Genomic DNA, 22,704 nt, shown 5'->3' with positions numbered 1-22,704 from the left:
CAATGAAGAAGTAATCGAAGCTGCTTCTTTAGGCACTAAAAATTTTCAATATATTTGATTGGATAATTGGATATTCGAATATTTAATCTATTGAACATTACTTCACATGCCTAAATATGATTATGTTGAGAAATAAAAAAAAAAAATTTTTAAAAACCTTGTTTTTCTTGGTCAGGCCGGAAACTTATCAATCCACCCTCGTATAATTAAAAAAGTAGTCAGTTTTTTGTTTATTTAAAGCTCTACTCGCATTAAGCAACAAAAGTCGAAGCATACAAATTTCGGTGTGTAAACAAAGAAAAATGAAACAAAAATAAACGGTATATTTACTAAAGATGAATTCATTTTATACGTATGTATATATATATCCATTGTAATCTTTTACATACGTCTATTGTATTAAGTGACACAGAAAATTATTTAAAAATAATTTTGATCTACAAATTATACCTCGATATCTACAGGATGATCTACTTAACTTCTACACATCGGCAAGTGTAATTTTATATGAACGCAACTATAGATCATGACCCATGAAAATCTGAATCTTTATAAAGATGTTGCTATGTTTAGTACCTGCTTTACTCTTAAATGTAGGTAATATCCAGGTCAAAACAGTGTTGCCAAAATTTGAGTTTAATTTGTGTTTTTTTTTAATATAAAATACGTTTAATCAAACATACCCCACTGATAGTTTAAATTTCTTAAAAATTTAATCAAAAATCATTTAAAATCATTTTCCGAATACCCTCACATTTCAAATATCAAAAGTAACGAAAGTACTGAGATGGGAAATTTCATCATGACCCATATACGCACATCCAGACCGAAGTAGGGGTTTGCGTCCACCCTGTAAATACGACTCACGACTCTATCGCCTCGCCACGCTCGATTTCAACGGCCTGTGAGATTTGACAGACGTACGAACGGTGTTAGTAACGACCCTTGTTAATTAAGTCACTAGATACGATCATGGGGAGAACAATGGACGCAATGCAATCAAAGGGATTGATCTCAATGCACCGGAACAGTTGGCTACTGTATCGGCTTCTACTTGTAGCACACATGCACAACTACAGCAAATTTCACACCAGATATTAAAAGCCAGTAAAATAGTACAATGTACCCTGTGTGCGAGTGTGTGTGACAATAAGATAATTTTTACGATGTAATTTCAAAATAATAATTAATTGCATTATTCATAATACATTCACTTGCGTTTGACAAATTTTTTCTTCGAATTGTTACCGCTATCGTCTTTTTGAAATTTGTAATACATAAAAATACAATACTTACTAATAGTTTGAGTAAAAATTTTGAGGATTATGCAAAAAAAAATTATTGCAAGCTATTTTTTCAAAATTTAGTAATTTTTAAATGGCTGTAACTAGTCTTTTTGTAAAGATAATCATACATTGTCTTAGAGTTTTGTAAAGCTCAAAGACTCAACTTTGAGAATATGAAACGGTTTTTTGGAAAAAATTGCGTAAATTATGTGTAAATTCAATTTAAAACAAAAAAGAATTTTTCCTATGTTAATTAAATGGGAAACTAAAATAAAAATAGNCACACACACACACACACACACACACACACACACACACACACACACACACACACACACACACACACACACACACACACACACACACACACACACACACACACACACACACACACACACACACACACACACACACACACACACACACACACACACACACACACACACACACACACACACACACACACACACACACACACACACACACACACACACACACACACACACACACACACACACACACACACACACACACACACACACACACACACACACACACACACACACACACACACACACACACACACACACACACACACACACACACACACACACACACACACACACACACACACACACACACACACACACACACACACACACACACACACACACACACACACACACACACACACACACACACACACACACACACACACACACACACACACACACACACACACACACACACACACACACACACACACACACACACACACACACACACACACACACACACACACACACACACACACACACACACACACACACACACACACACACACACACACACACACACACACACACACACACACACACACACACACACACACACACACACACACACACACACACACACACACACACACACACACACACACACACACACACACACACACACACACACACACACACACACACACACACACACACACACACACACACACACACACACACACACACACACAGACACACACACACACACACAGACACACACACACAGACACAGACACAGACACACACACACACACACCTACACACATAGACACAGACACACACATCTAATGTAAACAAGAACAACAATTTTTTAATAAAGCTATTATCTATCTATCTATATATTAGGTAGGGTTTAAAGAAAATGCGAAGGGTTCTCCTTTCCCGTCGACAGGAAGAAAACGAAGGGTTAGAAACATTTGATAAAACATACAATGGTTTGCAGTATAACCCTTGGTAGGTATAAGTTCGCTACATTTTTATTTGCAATTTTTGATATTATTATCTATCTGCGTCTTTACCGTTTTCTTGTTCTCATTGTAATGCCAATCGCGGGTCAGCCTAATGGTATACTCTTGTTCAGACCCTTGTAATGGTCGCAAGTAAGACAGTTACGTGCCTCTAGGGTTTCTATTCTCTATCCTCCGTGTCTTACTCACGCTGATATATGTTCCGGTGGCTCTTGCTTATTTTTTTTGTCACGGAAGAAATCCTAACCCGGTCCGAAATAAAATACACACAATATGTATGTGCTGCGAACATAAATTGAGGTATTGAAAGCCCTCGTTAATGATTATCCATTGAAAGAAGGCGATGTGTGAGAAAAAACATCGAGTAGGGTTAGATATCGTACAGTAAGATAAAGGAAAGGTCAAAATGCGTATGTAAATGTAACAAATTACATTCGAATTACTTAACATCCAGATATTTAGATATCTATAATTCACATATCTAAATATTTGATTATTCAAAATTTCAAGTGTCTGAATATCTAAATACCTGGATACCCATACCACCAATTTAAATGTAAGGCTATGGTTTTGTGACTGCTTCACCTGCGAATTATCTTATTAAATGTTTGTATGAATTTCTTAAGTTCTAATTTCTTGAATAAAAATGAAAAGAACATTTTACTTCTTTAGGCACTAAAAATTTTCAATATATTTGATTGGATAATTGGATATTCGAATATTTAATCTATTGAACATTACTTCACATGCCTAAATATTTACGCATGTTCATAAATACAAAATTTCGACTGCTAGAAAAAATTAACTTCTGTCTGATGAACCGGAAACAAAACATAAAATTTCTACTACATATAGGTAGGGCGAAATGCTACACATCTTTTTAGAAACGAGGGCCATTTTGGTGTGGATATTATGCTTCAATTGCACTAGAGATCGTGGTTTGTTATCGTGCATTCCGTATATTGAATTTTGCCCGATATAATCGTTGAGCTATGATCATATCGGATCACCATTGCGATAATAGGCATGTAAGCAATAAGCACGATTACATTTCCATGATCATAAAGCCTTTACAATGTAGTGAAACAAACTATCCTTACGGCACCCCTTCGGACCGCGCCGTTACAAGGACAGCGCAGATACAAATACCCCCTCCTACTCTTTCTGGACACCTTGTATAATAAAACAGCATCGTGGACAAACTGTTAAGCGAATGTAAAACGAAAGGGTGAAAGAGTAGCGCGACCGATGAAGGGTGCTAAATGACACCGAAGGGACCTATACATCCCTATGTTACTTCCTGCGGGGAAACTCTGTTACGTACAGCGTCCGGTGATGTCCCTTCTGAACGTGACGAACTTCGCGCGGACCCACATGCGAAACTTAGTGTCGGCTGGTTGGAAAAACATAAATCAAGTGTGCGGTCGCGACACGGAACCTGAATAGCAATCATAACAAGGGACACTTTGCAGGACTTTCACCTTTATCCTGTGTCACGAAGGACAAGTGGCTCCCGGAGCCCTTCTGAGGTCGCGCTCTTGTGTGAAGAACACTCCATAAAAATGCGATTTTGTGCTCCTAATCGTTTCTCTCTTTTTTTATGAACAAGTACCCACTGCCGAAAAGTAACGAAAGCAGTTCTACAGAATAATTCATAATTCATCGTAGGGTTTTTATCGATTTTTTTTGTATGCACATTAATAATGATTTTTGTCAATTTGTAATCAGAAAACTACCCATCATCATCATCATAAGGTCGTCAGTCCTAAGACTGGTTGGACCCGTACCTCCACTCTTTCCTATCCTGAGCTAATCTTCGCATTTCCCTAAAATTAGAACAACCCACATCCTTAACTATTTGCGAACATTAATCTAACCTAGGTCTACCTCTACCCCTCCTAACACTCGTTTCTGCCTCTAATATGTCTCTAGACTAGATTTTCATGCCTGAGAAGGTGTCCTAGTAACTTATCTCGCCTATTTCTTATTGACTTCAATAGATCCCTTTGTTCTCCTATTCTTTCTAATACCTCCTCATTTCTAACCTTTTCTATCTACGGTATCCTCATCATTCGCCTGCAACACCATATTTCGAAAGCTTCTAACCTTCTAGTCCATGTTTCGCACCCGTACAGCGCCGTGTTACAAACTTTAACAACCTTTTTATAATTTCTAAATTAACCGTTCGCGAGCATAGAATTGACTGCTTTTTATTAAAGGCGACACGATCCTGCGTTATCTTCATACAGTACTAATCTGCATCCATTTTATTTAAAGCTATCTATCGGAAATATAAATGTAAACTGGTTTTCTTCAATACTCCATTCATACAATGATTTTACCCAAAATTTTCCTACACTTTAAGTCATATAATACAATATAAGAAACAACTTACGAATGATGAAGAGCTAGACAGGTAACTAAGTAGGAAATTTGAAGAGTATTTATACAACAGGATTGTTAGGAAAGAGAGGGAGAACCACCTAGAAGGAAAAGTACTAACAGAACATGTAAAGACTAGTTGAAATTGAATAGAACAGAAGTAACTATTAGTAAGGGGTGTTATGTAAGTTGTTATGGATGACGATAAAATCCTAGGTAAAGATAGCGATAGCGGAACAATAGGATTTAGTTTGAAGTAAATAAAGTCTTTTCAATAAAGCATTCATTAATCAATTTAAAAGTTTTTCTCAGTTGAGTTTTCATCATAAGTTATGTATATGCTACCGGAAATGTATAAAAAAATCTAGGAATTATATACAATTGCTAGGAAATGTATACAATTTCGAGGCTATTTAGAAAATCTACGAAATGTTGTTTCAAAGAATTTTTAATATAGATACACATATCCTAGGAAATGTAACATTTTCTAGGAATTATATGAAATTTTGATATTGTACTAGGAAATGTATAAAACTAATACGTACTTTCTGTGAATAAAATGAATTCGCTCCGCTATCCCAACGTACCCACTGACATCTTGAATGTAATACATTTCCTAGGAATTGTATACAATGACGGTTTACACACATTTCCATTAACATGTGCAATTAAATAATTTTAATACAAAAGTTTAATTTAATTTTTTTATGCAGTTATCATTCCCGTGTTCTATTTTAAAATTCTATGTATTTTTGAAAAATCTATGATCATTATCAAAAGTTATGAATGACTATAAAATTTCGGTAGTGTCCTAGCCATCCATCCCGAGCACCTGCACGATTCCAATTGCTCTATCGCATTTATGATTTACTACTTGTTTTGTTCGTAAAATTAACAAAAGCGAGAATGACTTATAAATATTCCCATAAAGCGGTACCTATAAATGCAAATAAAATTTCCGTTCGAAACGGAAATGGTATGAAAACGGGCTCGGAAAAACCACTCCTCTCTTTATTCGACGCAATAATTGTCATTGCCGCACGGCGATGCTCATTTGTATTTCGAATTTTATTCATTTGCATCAATCACGACAGGATGGAATTTGGAGAACGTCGTTGTTTTGACGCGCCGCAATTTATTATTGGGATCGCTGTGGCAGACCCCGACTAATGCGAAATATCGACGAGGGTGCCGTTTGAAATTGCGGAACCGAAAACACACGGAACCGAGACAAATGCGGACCTGGACCTATGATCGTCTCATTTTATACAAGTTGTTATTATCATTATCATCATAAGGTCGACAGTCCTAAGACTGGTTGGACACGCACCTCCACTCTTTCCTATCCTGAGCTAATCTTCGCATTTCCCTAAAACTAGAACCCACATCCTTAACTATTTCCGAACAGTAATCTAATCTAGGTCTACCTCAACCCTTCCTAATTCCCGTTTCTGCCTCTAATATGTCTCCGACTAGACCTTCATGCCTGAGAAGGTGTCCTACTAATCTAATTTGCCTATTTCTTATTGACTTCCATAGAGTCCTCTGTTCTCCTATCCTTTCTAATTCCTCATCATTCCAAATCTTCTCTATCCACGGTATATCCTCATCATTCGCCTGTAACACCACATTTCTAACGCTTCTAACCTTTTCTTTTCCGCCGCATCCACTGTCCATGTTTCGCATCCGTACAGCGCCGCGCTCCAAACATACACCTTTAACAACCTTTTTCGAATTTCTAAAGTAACCGTTCGTAAGTATTGGGAACCGTCAAATGGGCATACACCATCTGGTGGCAAAATTTATAACTCGAATGAGGGAAAAATTTACATAGGAACTGTGCACGCAAATTGTAAAATTGTTTATTAAAATAATAAAACACGTTAAAAAAGTAAAAATTTTTTTGATGATGGAGTCGACGAAGTTTTCTTCTAAAGTTAAATCAAATAAAAAGTTAATATGTTCAGTGAAAAGCTGCAATAGCACTTCAGACATAGATCTTCACTCTTCACCTACATTAACTACTTTCCAATAAAAACTAACCGTTTTATATATGTAAAAAATATATTCGGAAAATTAGAGAAAAAAGTAAACTAATAGAAGCTTGGATGAAAGCAGTAGGTATCAAAGAAGTGAATTCCGGAATAAAAATTTGTTCACGTCATTTTAATGCACATGATTATATTTCAGCAAGTATTTACCATCAGCCATAACCTTAATATTTAAAACTAGAATCATACTAAAATTATAAAGTGAGAAATTATTTATTCCTGTGTAATTGATTTAACACAATTCTAATGATACGATATAAGTATTTTGAGGTTAAGAACCTACCTGCTGCAATACAACAAAGTTGCAATAATGTGTTTGCAACGTTCTCTTAAATCGGCTTTGCACGTGCAAGTCATTGATATGATATTGCTTAAATCACCCAGAATCACCTCACCAATTATATAACGTGAATCACTTTTTAAATCCGAAGTTTGTAAAAAGTAGGCAGTAAACTTGACGGAATTTGAAGGCTAGCTTCCGGATTTGTTATTTCCGAATTTTATAATGTGATTGGCATTAAAAACACGCTCACCTTCAACGAAATTTCCTTTCCGAGGCTTTGTGTCAGCCCAATCACATATTGTGTCAATACTTATCATTTTATCGTAATTTAAAAACTTGGAAATTGCACGGTACACTATAGGAACTACGATAAATTTTCCCTAATCGGCGCCATGTTTTTAGGCTCCTCCCATTTGACGGATCCCGATAGAACTGACTTCTTTTTATTGAAGGCGACTCGACCCTACGCTATCCTCTGCTTTATATCCCTACTACTCCTTCCGTCCTGACTTATCTGACTTCCTAGATATCAGTCACTTCTTCTAATTTTTCATCTTTATTCTCTATTATTTCTTCCCTTGCATATCAGTATTTTTGTTTTACTTTTATTTATTTCATTCATACAGTTCTGTTTTTAAATGTATTACCTACCATGTTATCGAAAATTGAATAGATTGGTATTAAATATTTAATGCACTACCAACGAATCGTCCGACTATTGTAATGCAATATGATAAATCCCGTCGTTGTTGTTGTTTAAAGTTTTCCACTTGCCGCTGATGTGAAAGCTTTATTTGTGCTTTATTAGGTATATGCACGCAAACATGCGTACTAATTATAATGGTATATATCCAGTAGTTTGCATTATTAAATTATTATTATAATCATCGCTGCCCGCGTTTTGTCTCGTTGTTCTTAATCGGGCTGCTGTAATCGTAAAGTGCGGCGAATGGAATAATTAGCGGGATTGTGAAGTTCAACAGGAAAGTTTTCGAATGTCTGGACGCGATCGTAAACTGTTAGTAATCAGGACCTATAGAACTCGGTGCGACATAACAGACCCTTTAGTTAAAACGTTTCAACAGTTTTGCATTAATAATAAAAGTGTATGCTGTTTTGTTCTAGAACGATAAGGTTTCAGAGTGAAAAATTTTGTGAAATTCGACAGAAGAAGGTGCATCGCAAACCTCCATTTTACACCTTTAGGGGTAGTATTTTGAAAATTTATTTTATACTGGATGATACCTTCAGAAATTTTTTGACTCATTAGTACAACAAATTTTGAACTCTTTTTTTACCGTTTTTAGAGTTGAATTTTAAAAAACTATTCTTAGTGGTCACCTCCTACCTTGTGTAAAGAACATCTCTGCAAAATTTCAAGTTTCTAGACCTAGGGACTTAGGATGTGCATCAATATATGTGTTAATTTATTTGTTTATTTAGGGTCCGTGGCTTTTTAATTTCATTTTTAATAAAGTGATCATAATTTCAAGTTTCCTATTAATCTAATAACACTATATATTAAGCGGTTAGTCAGTATTGGCGGAGTCATAATAAACGAATTCCACTGTATATCACAAATTACTGTGCGTCGTTTTCTATTATGGTAGCTGACACATGGATTTTCTTCCTACAAGGCAACGTATACTGCAACGAACATAGGCTTTCTGAAGCTGCAAACTTGAGTTTATACTACTCTAACTGACCCTATCAACATATTCAAAAATAAGGTCGACATCACGCTTTACGATTTCGGACTTTTTTAATGCAGGCATTCTACTGGCCTATCTGGGATAGGAATGAGAACGAAATGATCAAAGCTGGAAAGATACTGGCGATAAATCTTTTGTACTTTACATACTTTCACTTATCTACGACACTTTTATCGTCATGTTTAAAGTTTTATATTAATTTATTCGAAAATTAAATAAATCCTTTAATACGTTCTAGTGTCTAATAAAATGGGAGTTTCTTGAAGTAAAACGGTCATAAAGGCACATAATAATGGAGCCCAAACCATTATCGTTTCCAGTAAATCCGTTCGTATAACGTGTACATATTTGATACGGAAAAGGACTTAAGGGAAATCCCCTCGGAAGACGTCGTAGTATTCGACTATAAAGGCGCGGCAAAGCTTCTGCACTAGCGAAAAACCATTTCTCGACTCCGTGTGATGGATTTTTCCAGATGGCGCTTTATGAGCGGAGTCAGATTAGTCTCCGAATTGCCGTCAACCGAATATAACATAGTGACCGGAAGCTAAAGGACCGGAAAACGCCGAATTTGCAGTAACGGTGACTACAGGCCATCCTCTCTTCTAACATATGTAACGATAGGAGCGGACTGATACACCAACAAATGCGATCATTTAGCTGCTAACAGCTTATCGAAAGATAAAGAAGCTTTTTGTTATTATAGAAGACACTGAAAGCTTGGTACATTGTACATACAGTAACATAAATTGATAAAATTTAGATAAGTACACTTACATGGATCAGATATCATCCTCCCTTCAGTAAATGGACTGTGAAATCCTTCTAGAATCTGATGGGGGTACACGACCTATAAAAACAGATAGATACATAAAAAAAAATCATAAAACTGTAATTATATGCTAGAAACAAAAGTAGATGAGTCGATATCGATTTCAGAGGGTTATTGTCTTTAGCTTGTTCATTTAATAAAATACGATTATAATGTTCAAAATGCAGGAATTGAATGTTGAATTTAATTAATGTTGTCAGCAAATCAGCAGACATTAAGTATGTCCTTGTCGAAGTCATTTCGAAAATCGTCGTGGGATATCGGTTTTATTATACTAGGCCTAACAAATCATAACATAGTCATGCCCATTATTGAAATGCATGCTTCCCCAATTTTGTTGTTAATTTATCATTAACATTATAATTTTTTACCAAACTAAACCCTCGAAGTGGCAATGTATGTAACAGTTGTTAGACATGTAGATTTACCTCACATTACCGTGTTAAAGTAGTTATCGTTTTTGGGTATGGTATTGGGACTAGAATGTATTGTCAATAATAGCAGATTAATAAGTAATTATCACAGTAAATCTTGACTTTACACAAAGCAAACACAAGAGTCAATATAAAACCAATTTAGCATGCACTTCTAGTAGAATTATTAATTCTACATATACAAGACTTATTTTCGGGAATTTAAAACAATCTGTAGCACAACAATCAATATTCTCATAGAACCACCGGAATTTATTGCGAAAATTAATTTTCGAAGTTGATCAGACGAGCACTTGTTGTTCTTAGTAAAGCAGAAACCCAATAAATTTTGAAAAGCACCGCTTAACACAGATAAACAATTAATTTTGTTGAATCGGCGTGCCGCACCGTAATATCCTCTATACTATTACCAGGAGTCTCATACCAAACCAAATTCAATTGACAATCAATTCATCAATATACAACGTAATCAATGCCTGGCGTTGAATAAAACCATATTAGAAATTGTACAGAGTTAATAAATATTAATTTAAGTCAAAACGTAAAAGATTAAAACGTTTAAATTGGTAAATAATAGCGATTTAATTGGAATTAAATAAATGAATAAAACAATGCTCGACATGGTACAAACGAAATGAATATTGTTTTCCGGATGTAGTTTAATTGTTAATAAATGAAGAAGTAAAACAATGTTTGTGGAGAACTTTTCAGTAGGTAACTCAATGTATATAAAGGTACGAAAATTTGTAACTACAGTAAAAAGATTTCTACAGCAACATTTTAAAGATAAAGGCATTGTCTCTCTCGTTGGAAGAAAAATTTTTGTGGACACAAAGAAGTGAATATGTACTTATTTACTCAAAACCATAACAAAAATTGTTTTTAAACCAACCATATGCAAAATTTTTTTCGATGGGACACTTTCTCAGGCGTGAATAACTACTAATTAAAGACATATCAGAAGAAGAAATAGGAGTCAAAAAGAGTAAAGGTAGACTTAGATTAGATTACTGTTCATAAATAAACAGTTAAGGGTATGGAATGTTTTAGTTTAAGGGAAATGCCAAGATTAGCGCAGGATAGGAGAAAGTGGTCAACAAGTCTGAAAACTGACAACTTATGATGATGATGAGATCTTAATAATTAATACCGTTCATAAATATTCTAAACAAGGCAAGAATGAAAATTTTGCTTTGTAATAATCCAAAAATTCAAAGAGCATTTTCCACAACTAAATATTCTAGAGGTAGTTTAGAATCTCATGGGTCATGCCATTGTGTTGCACAGGGACAATACTCCGCCTATTCGTTAACCTTTACCTATCGCTAGAAACATCGATCGTCTGGCAATTATCGTTTAACACTTGATTCTATAATTGCGAAATATACTTACAACATGAACCCAGCAACATTGCTCGCGTATTTCGCGGTCCAGGATATTCTTTTATAAAACCTCTACCTGCTTAGTTGACTCAGAAGGCAAAGTGTACACGATGTAACCCATTTGTTGTGAGGATTATCTTGAAGGCAGTTGAACTGAATATAATGGATCGTTTCTTGAAATAATCAATCACCTCACAACTGCGAGTCAGAACTAAAGTTTACACTCAACACCTGCTCGTTGTTGTTCAAGTTTATTCGAATTCTATTTCAGATGGTTTAACACACTTACGTATGTAGACTTAGGAACTGGAGCAAGTTATTTAATTGCTCGAAATAAATCAGAAATATACGAACGATTACAGCACGCTGACGCAGGAAATGCAAGAACTTCTTATAAGCGTACCCAGCTTCTGTCCTAGGGGGGGGGGCAACTCAGATTTTTTTTAGGTTAGATCGTCCGCGGCTGTTTTGTCATACACACTACACAAAGGCACCTACATGAAACATTAGGTATATGTAGGGCAAACAGCCGCAAATGATCCTGCTTTATAGGCAGTTAAGGATGTTTGGGAGGTATGTCAAAATGCTATGAAACAAATAAAATTTTGGAAAAACGTTCCTCATACAATTCTAAAACTCCTGTAACAATTACAAATCGATTCACTAAACCGTTAAGAAGTTATTGAAATTTTAAGAAATTGTAATTTTACACGTCATTTTATGGAGATTCGTTAACCGCACAGATTAAATTTATTTTTATTAACAGAAAAAAAGCTACCAGAAATTTCAAACTTTTATAATAAGTAACTTGAACTCTGGAGAATCACTTTAGCGTAAGGTTATTCAAATTCACTAAATGGTTATCGAGGAAAAAATGAAAAATTAGCTGAAAATCTCGTTTTTACTTGATAATATAATGATAATATTTATAATTGTCTGAAATAAATGCAATTTTAAAGTTTTAATTATTATTTAAACATATTAAAAAGTTTTACGCTCATTATTAATAGAGATTAAAACTAAATATTTTTTTGTTTCGAAGTTGAAATCAAGGCATATTCACTACCGTAAGTCAGTTAAAAATTTTCCATATTATTCGTTATTTCTTATTTTATTCAAAGTTTTTGGTGAAATTCCAAATTTTCTCTCAAACCGTATACTTTTTTTTAGTGTAGATAGTATTTATTTACCTCATGATATGCTGCAAAACCGAATTAATCACGAATTTCTAGTTTTATGTACTCTTGTCTCCGATTGTACCTCCCAAACATCTTTAAATAAATAAAAGCAAATTTGACTATGCATTTTTATTTTATTTTAATTGTTTAATTCGACTTCTACTATTTTATTCAAAAATGAGCATACAAGGCCCCGTTTACACTTTAATTAGTGATTAGGCGAGTTCATACATTTTCTGCGAGATTTCGAGTGGGGGGCAGCTGCCCTCCCCTGCCCCCCCCCCTGGGTACGCCCACGCCTATTGTTCTCCTTTTTTAAGTAATTTATGTAAAATTATTGTCAAAAACAAAGTCAAAATACAGCCAATAACATTTACCTTTATGCTTTAATATGTTTTATTTTATTTTATTTGACTTGTCGAACTGAATTATCACGTGATAGGCACAATAATGTGCTGAAGAAAAAGTAAGATTGACCACCAAGATTTTTTGTTGACTCTGTGATTTACAGATATCTTCTTTATTTCCTGTCAATTGTTTGAGAAAAAACGCTTTAAATGTTTTTTGTGTTAGTGCATGATTTCCGAAGTCGTCCAAAAAAAGATTTCTGTGGCTCACTTCGTACGGTTACACAAAAAATTTAAATAAAGGGACGACTAACTGATACGATGTCACTCAGAAGGGACCAGGCATTTAGATTTGAAGAGATTTCGAACCGAAGTCGTTCCATTAATCCAAAATCTTTTCGTTTCCATCGAATATTGCGGGCGGATGGAATGCCTATTATACGTATAAAAAAAATAAAAATAAATTCGAAGAAGCTTGACGACAGTTGAACCGTTGCGGCGAATGGGGTGGATGTTGGGGTGGTGGTGATGCCCTTTGTGACATTGACAAGGGTCATATACGTGTTTGATCGAACCGTACCGACAAACTCGCGTCTGTCACCATCGAATGAGATGGTGATTAGGACAAGGAGGAGGATAGCGATTGCGGGAGGGTGAGGGAGGGTGTGTGCGGATTTCGGAAATATTGTCGGCGTCGAAGGTTTCTCCGTTTTAGACCCGATTTCGAATTAACTCGACGATGGCGATGGTCGTAAAAAAAAGGTAATAAATGGCATCGGCGAATTTGCAAACACGACGAAATAATTCGGAGAAATAGTGGACCGTGATGGGGTGAGTTTATATGTGAAAAAATTTTCAGCCTTCACCGTAAAAAATCGGGCTCGTAAACTTTATTTTACTGCTTCTCTTTTGTCGGCCACTTGATGTTTTATTTTACGTTTATTGTCATTTATTGGGAACATTTTTGTTTTTACTACTCCATAGGACAAATTTAATTGCCTCAAGCGGTATTAGATTTGTTTACGAGGATTCTAATTAGCTCTAGTACGTAATATAAGTAACAAAATGTTTAAACAACTGTCAACGAATCCTTTAGGATGGTCGCAAAGGTAGAACATTTATTTAGTGGTCGTGTAATTCCACCTCGAATACGTCAAAATTAGTAATTTTTAACAAATTGTAAGAATATGATCAACATCTTGGATATCGAAAGTGTTAACTAAATTACAGTTTAACTGTGTCATTAAACGTAATAAATTTAATAAACACCAGAATAATTTTATAACGATTTTCATGGACACGCACCTCCACACTTTATTATCCTGAGCTAATCTTCGCATTTCCCTAAAACTAGAACATCCTATATCCTTAACTATTTGCGTAATCTAGTCTGGGTTTACCCTAGACAAAAAATTTCAGTCTCTCAGAGTCTTTCAGCGTCTCTCACATTTTTTCAGTCTCTCAGTTATTGTCTAGGTGTTTTTATGGATCTCTCATAGTCTCTGTATGAGAGACTCGAACGATAAAATTGTTAATTCAGAGATTCGAGTCTCTCGTAGAAAGACTGGGATCTCTGAAATATATTGAACTTGGAAAATTTTAACCATGTCTATCGAGACACCACTTATTGATAGATTCGAGTCTCTCGTTCAGAGATTTGAGTCTCTCGTTCAGAGACTGGATACGAAATGAGGATTCTCGATGAGCGACTCGAGTCTTTCGTTTAGAGACGCTAAACAGTTTTGTTGACAGTTTCTCTCAGCGACACCAGAGAGACTCGATGAGAGACTGAACATTTTTATCTCGGGCACCTCTACTCCTCTTAACTCCTGTTTCTGCCCCTAATATATCTCTGACTAGCTGACTAGGCCTTCATACCTGAGAAGGTGTCCTAGCAACCTGCCTTGCCTGTTTCTTATAGACTTCCATAGAGTCCTCTGTTCTCCTAATTTTTCTAATACGCCCTCATTTCTCACCTTTTCTATCCAGGGTATCTTCATCATTCGCCTGTAACAGCACATTTCGACCGTTTATAACCTTTTCTTTTTCGCAGCGTCCACCCTCTATGTTTCGCACCCGTACAACGCCGCGTCCCAAACATACATCTTTAACAATATTTTTCGAATTTCTAAATTAACCATTCGCGAACATAGAAGTGACTTCTTTTTATTGAAGGCAACTCGGCCCTGCGCTATCTTCTATTTTATATCTGACTTTGTAGATACCGAAAATCAGTCACTTCTAATTTTTCGTCTCCTATCTTTATATTCGCTCTTTCCCTATTTGTTCTTCCCTTGCATACCAGCAATTTTGTTTTAATTACATATAAAATAAATAATCACAATAAATGTTATCTTCCATTATTATTACAAGAAGATTCTGACATAATGATGTAAGCAATAAGGATTTGATCATTAGAAAATTAATACAAAATGATTTGTCTATTTCAAAATACCTCTGTCGCTTTATTCACAAAGAATTTATTCACTTTTCGTGCCAAAACAAATACTTCGTAAATATCTTTCAGTCGAATATTCCAACTATTTTAAACCTATTGACAAGTGAATACGTACCTTCATTAAAGTGCCGAAGTTTCATACACAAAGAATTTTTGTTCTGTAACTGTAAGAAGACGCAGACAAATGCATTACAGTGTCCTAACATTTTATTTGGAACTTCAACCATTAATGTTGCCGTCCAGTAATAATGTCTCATGTAACGTTACTTTTGTTACTAGTTACTAATCAATAAAATAAAAAGAACTTGAAACGTCTTTCCATTTCGTATACTTACATATATTTATAGATACTCATATAATATGCATGAGTTAAGACAATCCTGAGATAAACTTTTTACAGTTTGACACCTACGATGTTTTAAAGAACGTTTTGCGATAGATTTTTTATTATTCTTTCTTTTTGCGAGGTTTCGATCTATGAAGTTCAAAGCACGTCTTAAAATAAACAAGAACAACTAATCCAAAATCTATGCTGGATGAATAATGAAATCCAATACAAGAAAAAAGAGGCTATTTCAGATGTTTGCATAAAGATACTGTATTTTAGGTAAATGCCAGCTGTCCTAAAATAAGACGTGAAAATGAAGCAAAAGTTCATCATCATTATAAGGTCGTCAATCCTAAGACTGGTTGGACACGTACCTCCACTCTTTCCTATCCTGAGCTAAACATCGCATTTCCCTAACACTAGAACAACCCACATCCTTAACTATTTGCGAAAAGTAATATAATCTAGGTCTACCTCTACCCCTCTTACCTCCCGTTTCTGCCTCTAATATGTCTCTGACTAGTCCTTCATGCTTGAGGTGTCCTACTAACCTATCTCGCCTATTTCCTATTGAAATAGAGAAATAGACTCCATGGAGTCCTCTGTTTTCCTATTCTTTCTAATACCTCTTCATTTCTAACCTTCTCTATCCCGGGTATCCTCATCATTCGCCTGTAACACCACACTTCGAACACTTCCAACTTCTTTCTTTCTGCCGCGTTCACTATCCATGTTTCGCACCCGTACAGCGCCCCTCCCCAAACATACAGCTTTAACAACTTTTTTTGAATTTCTAAAGTAACCGTTCGCGAGCATAGAAGTGACTTCTTTTTATTAAAGGCGACACGACCCTACTCTATCCTCTGCTTTATATCCCTACTACTCCTTCCGTCTTGATTTATTTGACTTCCTAGATATCTAAAATCAGCCACTTCTTCTAATTTTTCGTCTCCTATGTTTATATTCGCTCTTTTTCTACTTTTTATTCCTTTGCATACCAGTATTTTAGTTTTACTTTTATTTATTTTCATACAGTACTGATCTGTCTGTACCGCTTCGATTTTATTTAACGCTATTTCTAGGTCCTCCTGGCTAGATGCTAATACTGCTATATCATCTGCAAATCTAGGCATACTAATTTTTTGCCTCTGTATATCTATCCCTACAGTTGTATTATGTTGATCGCGTTTTCGATGTATAGATTAAAAAGTAGCAAAAGATATGAAATTTAATTTATACTGAAGTAAATTTTATCAAAATGTTTCACTCTGGGAATATTCAATTCAAAATTAGACACTCTCGAAAATTTACTAATTACGGTCAATTCAATGGATGTTTGAAATCTAGAATAATTGGTATTGTGTTGTTCGAGAGCAGTCCCCGAGGAGGTGGTACGTTGAAAGGTCACTATTTTGCCAATCATCGTAACACCTTTCATCGACCCTGTTATACCTGTTATACCTCACACCGTTTGGTCACAAACCAATTTAAGGTACAAATCGATAGATCATCAAATGAAATCATTTTTCCTATATATCGAGGACCGAGCAGATGCAATGTAAGGTTGTCAAAAGGACCGAATCGAATTCAAATGCTATTTAATTCGTCGCCTTCTTTTCAATTTTTTATGCGTTACAACCAATAAGCATTTTCTTTTGAGACGTGAGACACCTGCACACAAGTAAATCTATACATGTATATAGTGTCTGTCTGTACGTCACCATTCCTGTCCTAATTAAGGAAGAAATTCTTCCGTGACACGCAATTAGTAGATGGTAAACGTGTAGCTAGAAAAGCGTAATCTTAATACCCGTAGCTGATTATCAGATCATCAAGGAACGCAGTTGGCCAAGTGCTAGTTGTTAACGATGAACTGCATGTAAATTATTTTTTTTTATTATCTACTTATTCCGACCTATGCATATATGTACATATGTACTAACCTTAGCTCTTGTCATTACGTCAAAAGCTAGGTTTAATTTTAATACGAAGTATATCTCTTAGATCATTTCTCCTATCTAAAATCTAAGAATTTATACGATAACTAAATGACTGATGCAATAATTTCAACTATTATAAATATAGCGTCTTCAACATTAAAGTAGCTGTCTTCATTGGATACATTGTATGGATTACGCATTGAATAGATATTAGCAGTGTTTCGACTACTTACTTTAATAAATGGCACTTAACGACTGCGTACTACGGAGTAAAACCATAAAACACTACGCTTCGAACGCTTTATGCTACTCACTGCGGTTGATAAATGTGTTGCCACGCGAAACCTATTTACAGGCGTTTTGCGCTACTGAGCTGCGCAGTGAGCACAGTTATACTTCGTTTACTTTATGTAGCGATGTGACCTTCAGTTTGACCGGCGCAAAGTAGAAAAGAACAACACTAGGCCAGACAAGAAAGGAGACAACTCTCGGCCAAACTCTTAACCGGTGAGGAGCGTATAATACGTACAGTACTGCATGGAAAAATTGACCATTTTATCCACTACAATTGCATTGATCAAATGTGCTGTTATTGGTATCATTTACTACTGAAAATATCAACGAGATGTTTATTTATATTTGAAAACATATTAAAGGCTTTAACGCTTGTTTTTGACTCGCACTACTATCCATCATGGAACAAAACTTTTGGCAGGTACTGTATGAAAAAGTTTGTTTAATGAACAAGAGTCGAGAGTATAATGAGCTTTTATCTCCCTACCTACGATTTTGCCAGAGCGCATCCAAGACATTGGAAGGGACACATCGCTAGAGAAAGTAAATGAAGTATAAAAACTTCGCCAAGCGTAGATAGCAAACCCTTGTAGTGCGTTTTGTGCTACCGGATGCGGTTAAAACCCTTGCTGAGCGTACTTTGTTCCACTGGGCGAGGTAGAAACCTTCGACGCGTGCGTACAGATATATTCCCTACATTGAATTTTACGGTTTCTCTGATATCTTTTAAGATATTTTAACGAAATGAACGAATTATTAATTGTTATGCTACTTAGATTATAAAATATTCAAATTTAATAGCTTCTAAGTTAAAGTAGTTTATTTACCGGCCTGTTGATCTCGAAATTTTTCTGGTACTTTGCAGGGTAATATTAATAAAGAGCTCACAATATTATGGAAGCAAAATTGTGTTGCAATTTTAAAAATAAAAAAAAATCGCCCTCGTACTTTCTTGATATTAGCATGCACCATATATTATGTCCCGTGTAGCTAAATTAGTTCCGTAGGAAGCATCCTGTTAACTTGCCGACTTTTCTAGGTACTGCTGTCAGAGGTTCTATGTTTGAAGCAAATTAAGATAAAACGAGACATGCGACGTTGTCTAAGTTAAACAGCCGCTCGTTATTCGTTCGTTGTATAATTATTATTACTTCAGCATTATCTTTTACCGACTTACGTACTACAAAATTTAGATCAGATTAATTATTTTCCTCAAACTGTGTTAACATTTCAAAGTCAATTTTTGAATTTACTTGCTCTATTTTCATGAAATAAAGGGTCGACTAGAATAAATATAAACCTGATTCACACATAAACAGATCATCTATGCAAAGTATTGATGTGTAGGGCGATTGAGATTGTAATTTGTTTCGCTATCTTTCTAAGAACTTGAAAAGTTCTTGAAACCAATAAATCCACAAATATCGCTGCTCTTCTCGGTATGGAACTTTCAACATTTCGTGCTACTCATTTAGCCATCGGTTTATTTAAAAGCGGACCTTCCTTTGTTATTTAAAGAAACAATTCCAGAAATAAAATTCCAGTTAAGAGTGCAATTTTAAACATACATATATATATATACGAAGAATTACAAAGTTCATGCTCGTGTAGGTATGAGCTATGCAGCGAAAGACATGTGGGAGGTATGTGAAAGAATAAAGAAATTTCGATAAGTCGTTTGATTGTTTTGTTGTTACTTTGACTTGAAGCGACGATTGAGAGGGAACAAACAGAAATTCTGAACAAAGCGTTAGAAAAGTTACATGTGCTACTGCCACCATAGCCTCTTTGATCAAAGACGCCTGCTCCGAGTTTCAATGGCAAAACGAGCCGATAGTCACGACCTCTTATTTCAAACAGTGTGATTTAAATGTATATTTGTATGGAATTAGTGACCACTTTTAATTAATTCATATTTGAAAAATACTGTTCTATTTGTAAAAGATAGATACGCTACTTTTCTTCTTTCATGTAACTTACACCCTGAGTGACACATATTTGCCGCTTAACAAAAGAAGTTCTAGAATTTTCGAGAAGGATGAAGAATTAGAAGATAATATAAATATGCTTCTAGGTGGCAGCCAGATTAATGTATTATAATGCGAATATACAGAGTGATATAAATACAGTGGTGACGAATAAGAGCATCATAAATACCATGTGATATAGATAGTCTAGTTGGTGTTCTTGTATAAATAAATAATTGTAAAATTAATAGCCGTTAAATAAATGAAATTAATAGAAAATTCATTACATATTCTCTGTATCCGACACATTCCAACCTTGACGTTTACAGTATTATTTGAGCAATGGTTTTCTCTAAATGGCATGGGTGCACCGCCGATAGAGGTACCCCATGTTTAAATTTGGACAGATTCTTCTAGTTAAGACATATTGTTTGAACCCAATTTCTTATTAAATTAGTGGTTTTAGTTACTTATTTCTTTGATTCGTATATCAGCAAAGTTGTTCTTGGAACCTTATTGATGTAATACTTTCGAAGTTAACCATTCTTTGATTTCTTTTTCGAAGGAAAACAATTATAGCGCAAAAGGAACCGCACTCGTTGGTTTTCGTTCCCAAAAGTAAATTTGATGTTTTCAAGAAATCTCATAAAAGGGAGCTTCAATCGATAATCCTCTTTTCAAGTCAACAAGGAGGAGAAAACAGGAGATTACCAATGTAAAAACCAGTGGGATTTTTTATTGTTTTCACATCGAACACGCGTATTTGAACTCGTTTTATTTCCTTTTTACCTTTTCCGTACCTAAATCTCTCAATTTATTTAAAGTAAACTCGGCACTGAGTTGTAATTGCTAGGTATTAGTACCTCCTTATTGTACGCGCTATTTGTTTGCTCTCTCTGAACTTTCAGCGTCGATTCCGGATTTTGTTTTCAGCATAAAACTGACGGCCAGAATAAGTTTTTACAATAGAATTCACAAAAGGAATTTCTTCGCATAAAAGGATGACATAAAGAATGGGACATTAGTGCGGTCAATGATACGAACGTTGGTCTTGGATTGGGCGGTGACAAAACTCCACTTGCTTGTTGATTTTTAGATTTCTAAAGTAATTATTATTTTGTTAGAAAATTGATGTATGTTGTCAAAGTCTTAAATTTTTATTATTATGCACTTAGAAAATATAAATATAGAAGATGAAAAATTAGAAAAAATCCGTGATTTCGAGCGTCTAGGAAGTTAAATTCAAAATTAAACGAACAGTAGAGGTATAAAACAAAGATACTCACGAAAAGTTGATTTAGAAATTCGGAAATGACTGTTAAAGGTGTATGTTTGGACGGTGAGAGCGGCAGAAAAGTTTAGAAGCGTTGGAAATGTGGTGTTACAGGGTGAATGATAAAGATACCGTGGATACAGAAGGTTAGAAATGAGGAGATATTAGAAAGAGTAGGAGAACAGAGGGCGCTGTGCCTTCTTAGACATGAAGGGTAGTTAGAGATACATAGAAGAAGAAACAAATGTTAAGAAGAGTATAAGTAGACCAAGAGTAAATTACAGTTCACAAATAGTTAAAGATAGGAATGTTCTAGGGAAAGGCGAAGATTTCCTCAGGACAGGAAGGAATAAAAGTTCAACCACTCTCAGGACTGACTACCCCATGATGATGATAATGATTATGATTTTATCGAATTTACGATCTATGTGCACTAGCGCCGTATAAATTTAATTGTTCCTTATTCAAAATACAAATTTTGCCACTAAGTGGTAAATCATCATCATCATAAGGTCGTCGTCCTAAGACTGGTTGGACACCCACCTCAACTCCTCCCTATCCTGAGCTAAACTTCGCATTTCCCTAAAACTAGAATAGCCCACATCCTTAACTATTTGTTGAACAGTAATCTAATCTAGGTCTACCTCTACCCCTCCTAACTCCTGTTTCTGCCTCTAATATGTCTCTGACCAGACCTTCATGCCTAAGAAGGTGTCCTACCAACCTATCTCGCCTATTTTTTATTGACTTCCATTCTCCTATTCTCTCCAATATCTCTCCATTTCTAACCTTTTCTACCCACGATATCCTCATCATCCGCCTATAACACCACATCTCGAACGCTTCTAACCTTTTCTTTTCCGCCGCGCCCACTGTCAATGTTTCGCACCCGTACAATGCCGTGCTCCAAACATACACCTTTAACAACCTTTTTCGAATTTCTAAATTAACCGCTCGCGAAAATAGAAGTTATTTCTTTTTATTAAAGGCTACACGACCCTGCGCTTTCCTCTGCTTTAAATCCCTACGAATCCTTCCATCCTGACTTATCTGACTTCCTAGGTATCTAAAATCAGCCACTTCTTCTAATTTTTCGTCTCCTATCTATATATTCGCCCTTTCTCTACTTTTTCTTCCCTTGCATACCAGTATTTTAGTTTTACTTTTATTTATTTTCATACAGTACTGATCTGTCAGTACCGCTTCCATTTTATTTAAAGCTATCTCTAGGTCCTCCTTGCTAGATGCTAATAC

The 22,704-nt window shown here is 35.4% G+C and overlaps 1 protein-coding gene and 1 long non-coding RNA gene across 3 annotated transcripts in view; one reads left to right on the top strand and one right to left on the bottom strand.

The window, feature by feature from the left end:
• Positions 1–22,704, bottom strand: part of LOC108735134 — a 478,298-nt gene that overhangs the window by 168,772 nt on the left and 286,822 nt on the right. Inside the window, exons 1-2 of one of the 2 annotated variants that reach the window (XR_003231813.1) lie at positions 18,150–18,263; positions 9,795–9,867 (exon numbers count right to left, since the gene is read on the bottom strand). This is a non-coding gene — a long non-coding RNA (uncharacterized LOC108735134). Of the gene's footprint in view, positions 1–9,794; positions 9,868–18,149; positions 18,264–22,704 lie in introns of those variants that run through there. The other variant, XR_003231814.1, reaches the window with a different exon arrangement.
• LOC108735133 (hemicentin-1-like) overlaps positions 1–22,704 on the top strand; it is a 283,534-nt gene that overhangs the window by 16,752 nt on the left and 244,078 nt on the right. The window lies entirely within an intron of this gene.

Source organism: Agrilus planipennis, unplaced genomic scaffold (genome assembly GCF_000699045.2).
Source record: "Agrilus planipennis isolate EAB-ADULT unplaced genomic scaffold, Apla_2.0 scaffold34, whole genome shotgun sequence".
Lineage (NCBI taxonomy): Eukaryota > Metazoa > Arthropoda > Insecta > Coleoptera > Buprestidae > Agrilus > Agrilus planipennis.
This window is presented reverse-complemented; position numbering and strand designations above follow the sequence as displayed.